Consider the following 13,155-nt stretch of genomic DNA (forward strand, 5'->3'; position numbering starts at 1 on the left):
CCTTATTTCAGGGAAGGACTGTTGATGACGGATCAAATGAAACTTTTCGTGTCTGGAGGATTTTCTGAGAAGAGGAATTGGTAACGGACAAGTCTGGGTTTGGGAAACAGTACAACTTTCTATCTCCAGCGAGATCTTAATGGATTTAGTGCCTCTTGAATGGTCACGTGGAAAGATGAATGTACTAGAGCTGAAGCCCAGTTTTTTTCTGTTTAAATGACATGATGAGCAAATAACAGCCCATATCTACATGATGCAACATTCTCAGAGAGCTGAGTGAAAACCAATAATAACAAACATTCACGTTAACTTCATTTATCTTTCATTACTTTGGAGGTAAAGTTGTCACTACTTGCAATACAAATTAGTATCTAACAACAAACGAAGAACACCAGCAAGAAAACAGCCGCTGTTAAGAAACAGCCTGTGTTAGCCTAACTATGACTAGGTAGGCACTGATATTCTCTGTAAATTTACAGCGAGGGCTGCCATTTATAGACCTGTCGCTATGTGGTATTTCCATTTGCTGGGGCCACAGCATCTGAGTGTCCAAACAGCTAACCCATCTCTCGTTATTGGACACGAGGTTGTCCTGTGGAAAGGAATTATTTCCCAGCATCACGCCTTCTGGCTGGAAGTTACACCTGAGTAGGTATTTAACATCGTTTTAAAATGAATGGACAGCCACCGAATGATTACTGCAAAGAAGGACTCATGTGACTGCACAGGAGTTTACAGTTTAATCCTGAAACAGGTATATGCCCATCGAAGTATAAAATGCCCTGAGGAGGTCCTCTTGTGGCTCAGCATTAATGAAGCACATGAGTCTCCATGAGGATGTGGGTTTGATCCCTGGTGTCGCTCAGTGGGTTAGGGATTTGGCGCTGCCTTGAGCTGTGGTGCAGGCCAGCAGCTGCAGCTCCGATTTAACCCCTAGCCTGGGAACCTCCCTATGCCGCAGATGTGGCCCTAAAAAATAAATAAATAAATAAATAAATAAATAAATAAATAAATAAAACGCCTTGATAAAAGTGGCGGCAGCTAGGCTAACAGAGCTGTGCTGTCGGCAAAGCCTCGGCCAGATTCTCACATTAGCGCATCGGCTTGGGGGCAGGTCCAGGGCTACGTGAGTGTTCAGAGGATACACACACACAAAGGTAAGTGTATCTGCTTCTCCTGCCTTCTTTCCCTTGCCCTCGGCTCCAAAATTGCATATGGGAAGTCACTGTGGTTGCTCATCTTCTAATCCTCAAAATCATCTTCCTCAAAAATTTTCCATCAGGCTGATAGCATGTCCTAGCCCTTGAACCTCCAAACCAATGCAGAGCCTCTGGAGCTCTCGGCGTTACTGGAGGGCCCGGCAGAAAGAGGCAGGGCTGCCCTGTGAGGTCCTGCGCTCAAGTGTGATTCGTGGACCGGCAGCAGGGGTACCAACCGTGAGCTTATGAAAAAAGCGATACAGCATCTCAGCCCCATCCCAGACCTAGTCAGTCAGAACCTGCCCTTTTAACAAGCTCCTCGGACGATGTGATGCCCTGGTCTGGGGCCTCCTGGGAGGCCAGGGTAGGCCTCCCACATGGACACCTCCCAAGGCAAGCTACAAACGCAGCCTGCCATGCTGGAAAGATCTGGGACTTTACAGTAAGAGCAGTGGGAAGGCTTTGAAGACAGACATTTTGGAGGATTTTTATAGGCCCTACGCCCTCTGAATTTTGGAGGTTCCACTTTCACAGCATATTAAGCAAATATATTGGCATCCTGTTCCAAGTGCAGACTTTTCTGGTAAGGAAATGAAAAATGTAAACAATGTTTAAAGTTGAGTTTTTATACAGCTAAATTATTCTTTTTGTTTTCTGATTTAAAAGTGATTATATATGTGCACGCATACATACAAACACACACATAAACTCACACGTACACTTGACTTGCTAGTTAGCATAATTTTTTCATCATGTTTTGCAGCTATCCGAGTCAACATTTTGCACTTTTTCCTCTGGTACTAGTTGGGTTCGTTACGGCCAAGTTCCCCAAGAGGGGCTCCCCGTAGACCTCCTTGTAATCGCTTCTGCCCTGACCCTATTTCCAAATGAGGTCTTGTTCTGAGATACTGGGAGCTGGGATTTCAATATACGAATGTGGAGAGAGGGGAACGCAGTTCACTTCCTAACAATTATTATCATTCTTTTCTCCGTGAAGAGTCAGGCCAACCACCAGGAGTAACGGCAGTTTAAAGAAATAGGAAAGAGTCGGCCATTTTCAGTAGAGCAGAGAGAAAGGGCTGACTAAGTAAACTCAGCAGGATGGCTAGGGAGGCTTCAGTAGCCAGACGTGGTTGGTATCAAGAATTTATAATGGCCTAAAAAAACCCTGACTTTGTACGAGTGCCTCCAGGGGCCTGAGCAATCCGGTCCAGGCGTTCCCGCACTGACTCATCCTGCATCACACGCTTCGAGCTCACATGTTCCAGCCACAACGGCCTCCCCCTCCTTCCTGCCCCTGCACCTCACCGAGCTCCTTCCAGCCTCCCAGCCTTTGCACCTTCTAGTCCCTCTGCTCTACATGCTCTTCCCCTAGAGCATTCCACGGCGGTGTTATCTTTTAGGCGTCACTCAAATGCTCCCTCCTCTGAGAGTTCTCCTCTGCCCACCTCTCAGAAGCCATCTTCCAAATCCAACCTACGTCACTGTTTTATACTCTTTATAACACTTGTCAATACTGGAAAATCTCTCTTCATTATTTGTTTCAATTCCCTCTCTCCCTCCCCAGAGTTTTCCCTTTTTGCCTTACTGCTTCCTTTGTTCAAATCCTCTTCTCCCTTCCCCTTCTCCGTAGAGACAAACATTCCAATGGGCTAATTTTGGATCTTTTTACTTGCATATGTTTTTGCAAAATGTGCACTGTGCTGAACGCACATTTTTAATTTGTGCAAAAGGTATTTTGTTATATATATGTATCTCATCTTTCATTTTTCTATTTGATACTGTATATTTAGGGCATATCCTTCTGCTTTGTGAACACCGAATCTACAGTTCTAAAGTTGCATGATATTCCACAGCATATGGCCACCAATAATTTACACGTCCACCCTCCTGGAAATGGACACCCAAGCGTCTCTCCTAAGCGTCAGTAAACATCCTTGTACATGTCCCTTTGGGGGCTGTGTCAGACTTTCTCTGGGACACACAGTCTACCTAGAAGCAGACTTGCCAGTGGGCTGGACATGATCTTCATTGGAGTAAACTCTGCAAGACGCTCTCCATGATGGTTTTACCGGTTTAATCGTCTACCGCGGATCCAAAATGCAAGTTCCAGGAGAAGAGGGCCTACTCCTACCTTGCTCCATGAACACGCGTCTCCAAATACAAGACAGAAAAGCTAAGAGGTGGGCTTCCTCCCGGGGGGCTTCACCTGGCTGTTGCAGGATACACCACTGGGGAGAGGGACCAAGAGGAGAGCCACTAAACTGAGTACGAAGCAGGGTAAAGCCAGGGAAGAAGGAAACAGAGGGTCAAGGAACTAGAGGTCACTTTAAGGTCAAACACACCTGAAGAGAAGTAACAGAGCGCAGAAGACTGAAGGATGGAAGGTAAAGGGTCAGAAGGTCTCACTGTCGCCTGGGTTCTCCAGAAAGCAGCCTGAGGCCAAGCTCACGTGCTAATTCTTAATGAAGGCCTGTTATCCTAAGGAGGCAAAGGTAAGGAAAAACAGAAATGAGGGCGAGAAGGAGAAAAAAGCAGATTCAAGGTGATGCATGACCAATCTGCCCACAGCTTCTTTAGAAAAACAAAGCTGGTCGCTGAGTCATGCTTGAGTAGCCAGAAGCAGAGAAACCTTGCATCTCGGAACAGCTCCTGGGTGGGCAGGCAGGGAGAGCAATCATCTGCTGGCTTCTTCCTGGCTCCTGGCTCCTGGCTCTCAATGGTCAGAGGCACTTCCACAGGACATTAGCGCCACTGTCTCTCTAGCATGTGTTTCAGGCCCCCCAGGAAGCAGCGAGGGAAGCCAGAGCTCTGTGGCTCCAGTCAGGTCGGACCTGGGAGCCGCGACCACTGAGGCTCCCTCTACAGTGGGTGTCACGGAGGCCGTGTGCACTGGTCCTCCCTCCAGAGGAGGCTGAGGTTGCTGACAGAGTTCACCTGGGCTTTACAACCATGGGGACGGCATGCGGGACTGCTGAGACCGCTGTGTCTGCGAAGAAAGGCCGAGAGCTAAAGACTTGGGCTCAGGCAGGGCCAGGCTGATCTGGGACGCTCATGACCTAACTGCCTCCGTGATTTTAGGGGAGATTCCACGTGTAACTGGCAGCGAGTGCCTGAAACTGAGTGGATGGGCATGAAGACTACCGGGTACAACGTCTGAGGATTTGAGATGCCGACGTGTTGGATGGAGGTCTGCGCTGATTCTGAAACAGCGCGGGATGGTGAGATGTCAGGCCTGGGAGCCCAGGGCAGAGTCAGTGTACACTGGCTACACCCATAACCAAGAAAAAATCACTATTTAGGAAAGTCAGTGCATTATGGACTGAAACACAGTCTATGTAGGTAAACCCAGAACATAAATGTATATATACGTTGGTCTTTTGTAAAACAATTTACTCTTACCTGCTTCTTACTTAGGCAGATTATTAATTTCCTAAATTGTGTCATTATTCCAAACAATTGTCCTTATTCCAGGAGGAAAATCCAGAGCACTTTTCAAATGCTTTCTACAGAATTTCGGAAACTTAAGCACAGTTCTTCTAGGTAATAAGGATTTGGCCCTTCAGTGGGTGCTGCCCCAAGTCACAAAGGCTTGTCAGCTTGTCCCTCTCCCTGCTTGGCCTTCAGATCAGGGACTCTGTTGTAGTCATTCTTATATCTTCAGAACGTGCATAGCCCAAGTCTTTCCATAATGCAAACCCCCCCCCCCCCACTCCACTCTTAATCTCCTGTCTCTATTTAAAAAACAAACAAAAACCATTTACCAAGACACAGGAGGCCTGAGAGGGACAGGTGGTGGGAAGCTCATTGCTCACCTCACACAATCCTTCAGGCCCAGCGTTGAGAGCACCATTCTCCATTCTCTCCCAGGGGACAGTGGCTTCTCGAGTGCCACATCCCTCCCCGCTGATCCCTGGGAGGAGAGGGAGCCCGGGCACGTTATCTCACAAAAAGTCTGTCACTGGCCCTTCTCGCCCGCCCACCCCCCCGGAGTAGCCGGAGCGCCTCCTTGCGGCCCGCATTTTGAACCGACTAGTCGCCCACCCACGCTCTTAAAAGCCCTTCCCACTCAGTCTGCATTTTCCCAAGATTTTGTCCTTAGTCCCCCTCCTCCCTCTCTCCCCCGCATCTACCCCCCCCCCCATCTGTAGTGCCTACCCCAAGAGAACAGGATGCGGGCTCGACAAGCTTGAACCAGCACCCAGTTGGGCAGGGCCTCGGGAGTCTGAGCTCGGTGTGGAAGTAACACCTGCTCGCAGCTCGGCCCCTCGGATGCCCATCCATGCGAGAAAAAGGAAGCATGAGAAACCGGATGGCACCGACACTGCTTAAGGGCTTCTCTGAAGGTAACCCAGGACAGGCCCGTCATCCCACACATCTGCACAGGTCGCTTCCAAGCTCTGACACCAGGAGAATCCTAGCCCTCTGGTGACAGTGCTTGGCAGGGACCATGACACCCAGGGGAGCAGAGGTACACCAAGTACGGAGGATTTACTCATGAACCCATGTCCTGGGCTATCCTGCGCCCAGAGGAACCTTGCAGAGGGGCCTGGAGGGGCTCCACTTCTCGGTCAACAGCCGGGAAAGGCCAGGGGACTTGGCTTCCCTCTGTCTCCCTGGAGGCAGAAGTCAAGATTTTTGGCTCTGGAATGGGATGGATGGGCTGTGGCTTCCTGGCTCTGAAACCCGGATCATGACATTTAACCCCATGAGCCTGCTTCCTCAGGGACACCTACCTTTTGGGGTCGATGCAGTAAAAGAAATGGCACGAACCTCTTGTAACCCGGGGCACAGACAGGCCACACACGTGGCTCTCTCCGCCTGAAGGTACGGCCTCCTTGCTCCTTGCTGACCCTCACTCATCTTAAGTTTAAATGCCATTTTTTTTCAGAGGTGTCATCCCTGAGCTTCTGCAGCAGGCTCTCCATTGGCACCCAACATCCATTAACTCCTCCTTTCTGTTTAGGGAGCCGGTCTCCACTCCGCAAAGAATGCGGTCCTGGAAAGTTCAAGGGCAAATCCTGAAGTGCCTGGACCAATCACAGTGATGCACACCCCCCCCCCCACACTTCCCAGCACTGAGGCATAAGCATGTGCCTCCGTCGGAACTAAGGGCAGGGAGAAGAAGTCTATTGGAAGCTTCTGAGAAAGACTGTACCACTCTTGATGAAAGACCCTCTTCTACCGAGGGGCATTATTGTCTGTCTTAGCGGGAGCTACTCCGCCGCCCTCCTGGGATGGTGGGAGCGTCGGACCTGGTACAACTCCGGCTGCTAGAGAGGGCAGAGGGAATAACGGGATGGCTGGGGCATTCCCCGACAGCCCTGAGTTGCTGAACTCACCAGAGAGAGCTTCTTGACCTTGGGACTTCTGCATATGAAACAGCACATCTCCTTATCATTGAAGACAGTTTAAACTGGGTTAATTATTCATCGTGGCCTCCCACCTCTAAATGATGATGCGATCATTTTGGGTCTCATATTTTCCTTCACAGCATTTATCGCATAGCCAGCTACTTTTATGTTTATTGGTTTGATGTCTGCTGTCCCCACTGGATTCGAAAGTGCCAAGACGGCATGTTGACTTTGTCACCACTGAACTCCCAGATTTCAGCACCGGCCCAAGCGCAGAAACTACTCAAGCACATTGGCGGAAAGAATGAATACAGAGCTGGTCATTCTTCTCTCTTCCTCACCCTCTTCCTTGGTCTCTATAATTCAGTAGAGCTGACCAGGAGCCCAGAACCACTGGGAAGGAACCTAAGTTCTCCTTCAAACGCTGACCCTGGGCGGCAGGCTGCACTACATCAGTGCCTTTCAAGCTTTTACCTCAAGGAACAGTATGAAAATACACATTACGTGGTTGACCGGTGCACACACATCTACATATTTAACTGAAGCAAAAGGTTCATACAGCGTATTTACTTGTAATACATTAAGTGTAATGTCTCATAGTTTTGTCCTATTCTATGTCATTGAAAAAATGCAAGCTCAATATATCAATTTTTGGATCCATTAATTAGCACCCCCCCCCCGACAAACATACTAAATTTAATGTAAGTACTTTGAAATCTCTGATTTTTTTTTTTTTCCGCTGTTTAACTGCTCCTAAAAATCCAGGTCATTGACTTAAATGTCCATGATGACAGGGACTTAACAATGACTTTGTTATTTTCCCTTTTCTGTGCAATTCTCCTCCATATCAGCTCTAGCGAGGCTACTTCCAAAGCCTGCAAAAAATGAAAGACTCTGGCATGTGTTCACGAAAAACTACTTTGTACTTTCACCTATTTTTTTCCAGTTAGTGCGCGTACACACGTACACACACACACACACACACACAAACCAGGACTATATTCTTCCTTCCTTGAAACTTAATGGCCCTATTCAACATACTTCACATGGGCCAAATTTCTCTATAGGTCTGTATATGCTCTAGCGCAGACCGGAGGCTCATGAGTCCCACTGCCCCCAAGCGGTTTAAAACCCAAGGCAGCCGGGTCCCCAGCTTCTCTAGGGGCCCAGGGCGTAGACCCTCACTGTACCTCCCGTTCCTCCTCGCAGACACCGCCCTAGTCCTCCTCGGATTTACCAGGGAAATTCCGCTGGAGGCAGGAGAAAAGGGGAAAAGACACACGGAGATCTCGCCGCCCCAGGGCACAGCAAATAACGCGGTGGGCTGTGTGTATGTTTAGAAAACCCTCTGCGAGCCTCCGGAGAAACCACATGTGATCACAAGGCGACGGCAAGCGCGGGACCCGCCTGGCTGATCTAGAAAGCGCCCTGCCTCAGACCCACGGAGGCCTGCCGAGGGTCCCTTGAAACTCAGGTCACATCTCTGCCCCCAGCGTCATGAGAACCGGCCACCTCGAAGCAAGTTACGGCGGTCACCTGTCTTCTAGACGGGCACTGGTGTGACAGAGGCGAGCACGTCCAGGGTACGTGCGCCCGTCTGCGCCCTCCAGGTGGGCGCGAGCGTGCAGTGAACACAGCCCTGGGGGACTGGGGGAGGCGGGGGGGGGGGGGAGGAAGGAAACGGGGGACGTCTTCCTGAACTTTCCTCTGACCTGGTCCCACACGCTCGAGACAGAAATAATAACACTAACATTGAAAAGAAACCTGCTTACAACCCCGCTGTTATCTCCCTGCTCGAGCGGCTGGCTCCGGCGGGGACGGGGTAGGACGTGCAGACTGCGGCTGTCGCCGCGGGCGCGTCTCGGGAGGGAGCAAAGGTTGGGGCCGGCGCGGGCGCGCGGTCAGCCCGGCTCCAGGGACGCGGGCTCCCCGCCGGCCCGCGGCCCCGCCCGGCGGACCCCCGCCCCTCCTCCCTCCCCTCCTCCCGCCTCCCGCCTCCCGCCTCCCCTCCCGCCTCCCTACCTCCTCCCTCCTCCCTCCCGCCCCGCTGGCGCGTCTCCTCTGCACCGGCCCCCGCGGAGGAGCCAGGCGGCAGCGCCCGAGCCGCCGCAGCTCCCGCCCGCAGCGCGCTCGCCGGTGCCCCCGGCTCCCACGTCGCCCGAGCGCCGGCGCCGACAGCCCCGCGCCCGGGCTCGCTGCGCTGATCCGCGCCCGCCCGGCGGCGGGGCGGCGAGGGAGCGGCCGCCGAGACGCAGGGGTGGCGGCGGCGGCGGCGCCCAGGGGACCAGCTGCGCACCTGGAACGCGCCCGGCTGTCTGGTGAGGCTCGCGGGCCGGGGCCCGGCGCGGGGGGCGCGGGGGGCGCGGGGACGCGCGGCGCCTCGCTTCCAGCCGCCCGGGCTGCGGGCCTGGGGACGTGCGCACGCGGTGCGTTCGCTGGGGCGGCCGCGACCCGGGAGCCTCGGGAGGCAGCGCAGCCTCCCGGCTGTTTCCAGCAGCTCGGCTCGGGGCGGGAGGGGCGACCTCGGCCCCGGGGCCGCCGGGGGGCTGCGGCTCCCGGCGGGGGCTTGGCGGCGCGGTCGGGGCGTGCGCTCCGGCGCCGCTTCGCCGGGCTCCGGGGAGCTGCTAGGAGAGCGGGACTCGGCGAGGACTTGTGAACTTGTGTGGGTGTCCTGTGTACTTCTCCGCACCCTGAGGCGCTTTCACGTGTCCTGCTGTTTCTCCTGATGGTGAAGACACGACGCACAGGCAGAAACGAACCCGTCGATGTGGGGCTGAGAGAAAACACGAGGGGTTCAAGTTTGAGAAACACTCGGGTGCGGAGGCACAGCCGCCGCGCCCCTGGCCGAGAAGGCAGAGAAAGTACGCAGGCCGAAGGAGCAGGTAGAAAGGACGACGCTTTGATCTTCGCCTCCTTGCCGAGCTCCCCAGGGGCTTCGTCGTAAAGGAAGAGAGCAGCAGACACCTGCCAGCCCCCCCGTCCGCCAACAGTTCCTTAGATGTTGTCTCCTTTTCAGTTTTCTATGTAACTCGTAGAGAAGGCGGTCGTCCCCTCACAGTAGCCGTTGCCCATACTACTGTGTAGTTTTACCCAGGAGGGTAGGGGCTAATACGGTGGAGAATGCTCTTTGCAGACGCAGAGGCCCTCTTCTTCATTGGAGCGTTGTGTGACGGAGAATAAACGGCAGGAAAAGATGGTGCACAGAGATCTGTCTCTTGTACCTGAAACGCTCCCCTCCAGTGCGCTGCTGTCCTTACCAGCGAGGCTCGTTCGCCTCTCAGAGAGGCATATGGTGCCTGGATGCTGCCCACGTCTTTTGCTCCCATCTTGTCTTGCTTCCTCCAGGCTATCGTCCTATCAATTATTCCCTCTTCCCTTCTGTTTTCATTTTCTCTATATTCACTGGTTCCTTATCCTGGGCTTACAAATACTTTCAAGTTTTTACTTCCAAAAGCCCATCACATGAACCTTGGTACCATCTTGAAGTCCCTGCTCTTGGTGTCAGCTCTTCCCGGGGTCCTTTGTGAGGTGGTTTCTGTCCCAGCTCATCTGTGAAATGCTCGAGTCAGTATTTCCCCCTCTGATGGCGTTTGCTCTGTGTGCCTGTGGGATGTGAGCTGCAGCCTGCTCGCCCCTGGAACATCTCATTGCTTTGAGGATGCTTCTAGATCTCTGACGATGCGACTGTTCCTACGCCACGTGTGCTCTGTGCATCTCCTCCTCCTCTTTTCCTATAGGGAATATCCGCAGGTACCATCGAAATGTACATACATAACAATAGAGGCCTGCCTTGTTCCCCCCCCCTCCCTTGGTGGTCTCCTCTTCAAGTGGGACTTCAGTTCCTCCCTCTATGAAATGTGCTCTTGTCTTGCCCTTGTCTCTTTTGCTACCGTCTGCTGGACATTTCCACCTTGAAGACCCACAGGCACCTCAGCCTCAACAAATATAAATCCAGACTCAGCCCCTTCTCTACAAAGCGTGCTTCTTCTCTCGACTGTGGTCGGTGTCACAGGGCCTAGCCCGTAGATGGTGCTCTATTCATTTTTAATGAATGAATGAGTTCATAGTACTGCCTTCCGCCCAGCCGGCCAAAATCAAAACACTGGCATCTTTTTTGACTTCCTTCGGGGGTGCTGGCGTTTAATCACCGCAGTCAGAGGTTCTGCCCTTGCAGTTAATCCCTGACGTCCTCTCCCCGCCGAATACAATGGCTTCTTAGCATCTCTCGTTTTTTCTCTCAGACGCCCTACAGCCCTAAACACTGCTGCTCTCCTCGTTGGCCAGTCTCCTGGGCACTTTCATCTGCTTCTTCAGCTTCAGCCTCTCCTTCGGATTGCCAAGTATTTTTAGCTCCCCGTTTTGATTTTCTAGTCCCTTGCTTCTTCCTGCCTACTGAACTTCTTGACCTTAAAGTTTCCACAGGTTCCTCGAACTGCTAAAACTAACTCACTAAACTCACCATCGTATTCCTTGAATCTGCTCTTCACTTGGGTTAATAACTCGTCTCTTACCCAGTTACCACAGTGGAAACTTCCAGTTCTTTATCCTTCTTATCATCACTCAAATTCCATCAGCTACCCTCTCCGGACCTACACCTATAAAATCATATTTCTGCGTGCTTGTCTGCTTATCTGCTGCTGTGGCACACCCAGAATAGCTGAATGGAATGGTACTACATTTGGCAGTGAACATACGGGATGTGGCATTTATAAAACTATAAACATTCTGCAGAGTGTATGTGTTGGGGGGGGCACTTCAAGGCGATGCCTCAGGAGGAGCTGAAACTTTGGTATGAGAAGAAGCTCATATGAATGCCTGACAAGAGAAAATTACTCCCCAAAATAAGATGCTGTGGACAGAGAAAACAAGCAGTGGATTCAAAACCGAGTCCCATGTCAACAGTCGCAAGTCAGATGGACAGACGCTTTTCACGGCGGAATCCACATGCAATTGAGTTGTGTCTAAGAAGGACAACTCTTGTGGTTGCTTCAGGGAGGAGCAGCAGGGCTTTGTGTACTCAGTGATGGCTAATGATTTTCTAGAAGAAATTTGGTGAGACAAAGTTGACTAACACCAGATGCAGCAGCTTCAGATCTACTAGAAGTGGAAAACCACTCCTAGAAGCCAGTGGGAGTCATTTGACTTCAGGGTAACCTGCCCATATCATGCAAAAGAATCTGTTCTACTTCTCATGATTTATTGAAGGGAAAGAAATGGCAGAGTTGCCTGTACCCATAGCTTTTACCAAATACCCTACGATAATGTGTCTCTCTTCTGGCTACCATGGAGCTTATTCCATTTTTTACTTGAGTTCAAGGTATTAGAATGGGGTTGGGATTCTTTCTGACCTTAACCCCGTCTTCACCCCTTCTTACTTAGATTGATGCAATAGACTCTTATTTTTTTTGTCTGTCTTTCTCTAAGCTCTTTTCGCTCCAGTCCATATTTATTGCCAAAAAAGTTAATTATTTTTCTAAAGGACAAATCTGACGCTATAACTTGGGGGAAAACAAACAAACAAACTTGACCTACACCAAAACCCAGATGCTATAAATGGCAGAGGAGGTTTTTCAGTGTTTTGCTCCAGTATCTTACTTTTTCAGCTTCACTTCTCATCGCTCCCCTTTGCCCATCATTTGTTTCAGCTTGATTCCTGAATACGCCAGCAGCTTTCTTGCATTCACTTCCAGTACGTGTTTTGTTTTGTTTTTTAATTAATAGACTTGCTTTTTTAGAGCTGTTTTAGATTTGTAGAAAAATTGGGTGAAAAGTATGGAGGCGTTTCCACGGTCTCCCTCCCTTTCCCTGTTCTTAACCTCTTGCATCAATGAGGTGCATTTGTTATGACCCATGAGCCAGTATTGAAAAATTATTAACTAAAGTCCATATTTCCTTAGCAATTACTCTCTTTGTTGTCCCCTTCTGTGGGTTTGGACAAGCATGCATGCAATGACGTGTTTCCCCCATAACAGTATCGCGCAGAGACGCTTCCCTACCCTAAAGTTCCCTCTGTGCCACCCATTCTTTCCTTTCTCCCTCTCCCCAGTCTCCTGGAAACCACTGATCTTTTTACTGTCTCCAAGTTCGGTCTTTTCCAGAATGTCACGGAGCCAGAATCACGCAGAATGTTGGTTTTACAGCTTGGCCTCTTCGCTCAGCAGCATGCATTTCAGGTTCCCCCGTGTCTTTTCGGGGCTCCGTAGTTGTGAGCTGGCACTGTCTGTATGTACTACAGTGTGTTTGTTCATCCGTCCACGGAAGGACCTCTTAGTCACTTGCGCGTTTGGGCAGTTGCGCGTGCTGTACACATCCACGTGCAGGTGTCGGTGTGGGCTTGGGTGTTCGTAGCACCTGGTTAAATACCAGGGATCATGGTACCTCCTTTTAACTTGAGATTCCTCAGTGGTCTATGTTGAGCATCTTTCTTCTTATCCTTACGTGCCGTGCGCGTGTGTCTCCTCTGAGGAGGTGTCTGTTTAGACCTTCGGCCCGTTCTTCAGCGGGGTTGTTTGTTTTCTCATTGTTGTCTGTGAAGAGTTTTTGTGTATTTGGAGAGTCATCCTTTATGAGACAGGTATTTTGTAAATTCTTTTTCGTCGTCT

General features: G+C 51.0%; 1 protein-coding gene across 1 annotated transcript in view; it reads left to right on the forward strand.

Moving 5' to 3' along the window:
• Positions 1–8,693: 8,693 nt before the first annotated feature.
• PRKG2 (protein kinase cGMP-dependent 2) overlaps positions 8,694–13,155 on the forward strand; it is a 100,615-nt gene continuing 96,153 nt past the window's right edge. The window contains 1 exon segment of the mRNA XM_047799335.1: positions 8,694–8,871. The gene's annotated coding sequence lies outside the window, so the exon portion shown is untranslated.

Source organism: Phacochoerus africanus, chromosome 10 (assembly GCF_016906955.1).
Source record: "Phacochoerus africanus isolate WHEZ1 chromosome 10, ROS_Pafr_v1, whole genome shotgun sequence".
Lineage (NCBI taxonomy): Eukaryota > Metazoa > Chordata > Mammalia > Artiodactyla > Suidae > Phacochoerus > Phacochoerus africanus.